The sequence below is a fragment of the Notothenia coriiceps genome, unplaced genomic scaffold (genome assembly GCF_000735185.1).
Source record: "Notothenia coriiceps isolate Sejong01 unplaced genomic scaffold, NC01 NC01_scaffold00004070, whole genome shotgun sequence".
In the NCBI taxonomy this organism is placed as follows: Eukaryota; Metazoa; Chordata; class Actinopteri; order Perciformes; family Nototheniidae; genus Notothenia; species Notothenia coriiceps.
The window spans coordinates 31,620-34,816 of NW_011336771.1; the positions used below are offsets into that span (position 1 = coordinate 31,620).

At 40.3% G+C, this 3,197-nt stretch overlaps 1 protein-coding gene across 1 annotated transcript in view; it reads right to left on the reverse strand.

Moving 5' to 3' along the window:
- rapgef2b (Rap guanine nucleotide exchange factor 2b) overlaps window positions 1-3,197 on the reverse strand; it is a 70,681-nt gene that overhangs the window by 26,225 nt on the left and 41,259 nt on the right. The gene's annotated exons all lie outside the window — the stretch shown is intronic.

Consider the following 3,197-nt stretch of genomic DNA (forward strand, 5'->3'; position numbering starts at 1 on the left):
ATCGCGTACTTCCTACAGGAAGAAGCAAATGGAGTTTGGCGAACCGCTCCTGGTAGGTCGCTTTACTGACCAGGAGGCACGTCCCACTGAACTGACTCCCCCTGGGCTTGATGAAAAACGGACAGTGGTATCTTTTTGAGAAGATCAGAGAGTTCTGCACTGAGGAAACCAAAGACATCACCTGCCCCAAACCCTTAACACCTCATCCTTAATGAGTAAGAGTGCATAATACATCAACACTATGTCATTCTTCTATAAATGCTGTAAATATATATTTCAAATTGGTTTTAAGTACTGTTAGCTACTCTGTTGTTTGTTTGCTATTTTTATATTGTGTAGTATATTTATCTGTTCTGTTGCTTGCTTCTTTCTCTAAATTAACTTTTGTGCCAAATGATTCTAATGTTGTTAGAGGTTAACATGCAATCAGTTCATTTAAGTATTTATTCATAGTGTTTTTCCAAAATGGTATATCGATGATTGTGCACGTGGGTATGGGTGTGCGGGTACGTGCACGTGAGTACGGGCGTGCACGTGAGTACGGGTGTGCATGTGGTCTGGGTGTGCACATGGCCATGTACATGGGAATAGATGTGTGCGCATAAGCATGTGTGTTTTTGTGCAAACAGCTCTAGATGAATTCGTTTTATGGTATGGTTCATTTGAATAAATACCTAAGAAAGTACTGCAAACTTTGAAGGCCTTTTTCTCAAAATCATGGTTCGATGACATTCATTATGTAAAGTGACGTATTTTGCTTAATATTTGGAGGACAAAGACAATATTGATATCATTAGAAAGCTAAGAATCTCATCTTTCCAACAGTGTATCAAACTCAAAATGTGTTTCAGGGTCAATGTGACTGAAAATGATAGAGCAGGTCACATATGATCAATGAAAACATGAAAACATATCATGGTTTGGATTTTGTATTAAGTCTATAGAATACTTTTCAGAGGCTGGGACTACTCTGGAGCTTCACAAAACTACCTCCAGATATTTTCACATATTTTGCCATTACCAAATATTGCTCTTACTGCAATCTGGATATTGCATTGGTCCATATTGCGCTTTAGATATAATTTTAATTGTGCATCATTTTGACCATCTCAACAGCTAGCCCAAAGTAATGCAATTGTGGCACATCACTGCCTTGGTTGTTAGCAAACAATCACCTGTTATGTATTGTGCAGACACAAAGCATTAGAATTAATTGTTATTGTGTGATTAATGTCCTAGTGTTGAATGTTAAAAACTGCTGCTAATCGCTCGAAACAATGTGTTGACACTGAAGAATCATACAGCAAAATGCCGGCTGTTAGCATCCACTAGGGCTGCCAGATATTGGAAAAAAATGACATTGCGATATATATTTTTTCCCCTGCGATATATATTGCGTTTTTTTTAACTATATTTAACCGGATGAAGGATTTTAGTCACGGGTGTCTGGATCTTAACTGGTTGACTCATCATACCTTAAGTCATGATCTAACATGTCATGATAATGCATGTTGCTTACCCTCAAATAAGGGGGTTCATCTGTGAATGAAGAAGAGAAGAACCTTTTTGTATCCAAAATAGTTCCAGATGGCAGATGTTGCTTTTCTTTTTGGAAGTAAATCTTCACTCTCGCCGGTATTGTCCACCTGTGCCTCGCTCATTTTTTACCGGCGTTTTGATGGTCTGCAAACTAGCGGGGCGGGGCCTGCTGTGATCTGATCAAGAATGATTGTGATTGGTGGTTTGCTGTGCATGCAGAGCCAGCATTTCACTCACTCAAGTACCCCTGACATCAGAGTAACATCAGAGCAAGTTTTCCTTTTGTAGCAAGCAGAAAAATAATTGTAACATGACTTGTTTGAGTTAATGTACCTACTTAATATTGCAGGTCATAAAAAAAAAAATGAAAAAAATATATATATAAAAAATTAATAAAATTGCACGTCCCTGCGATGTGAATATCGCGCATGCGCATATCGCGGTTATCGCCATGACACGATATATCGTTCAGCCCAAGCATCCACCTTTACAAAATACATAATTATTGTATTTGTATACTTGTATCGATTAGAGGAGCTTTATATATAATCAAGACTGTCACTGAAGAGGCAAACCTTTCATTGCCTTTCCTTTTGTGTGACTCTGAAACCCTCTGGTTTGATTTGCAGCCCCCAACAGGAACCCTCTGAAAGTAATGTATTGCTCTATTCCAGTTACAATGCATCATAGCTCACATTAGCTCAAATGCTCTGAAGACATATTGGCAATCATCGCCTCATATCCTGTTTCTCGCCGGCCAGAGAGGAGGAGAGGAGCTGAATCATCTGACAGAGAGCAACAGGGTGGATGCAAATCATGGTCTTAATGTTTTGAAAAATGGTGTACTGGCTAAACAACATATGGGTTAGGGTCTATATATACAGTGGGGCAAAAAGGTATTTAGTCAGCCACCAATTGTGCAAGTTCTCCCACTTAAAAAGATGAAAGAGGCCTGTAATTTTAATCCTAGGTACACTTCAACTATGAGAGACAGAATGGGGGGAAAGAATCCAGGAAATCACATTGTAGGATTTTTAATGAATTAATTGGTAAATTCCTCGGTAAAATAAGTATTTGGTCACCTACAAACAAACAAGATTTCTGTCTCTCACAGACCTGTAACTTCTTCTTTAAGAGCCTCCTCTGTCCTCCACTTGTTAACTGTATTAATGGCACCTGTTTGAACTCGTTATCAGTATAAAAGTCACCTGTCCACAACCTCAAACAGTCACGCTCCAAACTCCACTATGGCCAAGACCAAAGAGCTGTCAAAGGACACCAGAAACAAAATTGTAGACCTGCACCAGGCTGGGAACACTGAATCTGCAATAGGTAAGCAGCTTGGTGTGAAGAAATCAACTGTCGGAGCAATTATTAGAAAATTGAAGACATACAAGACCACTGATAATCTCCCTCGATCTGGGGCTCCACGCAAGATCTCACCCCGTGGGGTCAAAATGATCACAAGAACGGTGAGCAAAAATCCCGGATCCACACGGGGGGACCTAGTCAATGACCTGCAGAGAGCTGGGACCAAAGTACAAAGGCTACCATCAGTAACACACTACGCCGCCAGGGACTCAAATCCTGCAGTGCCAGACGTGTCCCCCTGCTTAAGCCAGTACATGTCCAGGCCCGTCTGAAGTTTGCTAGAGAGC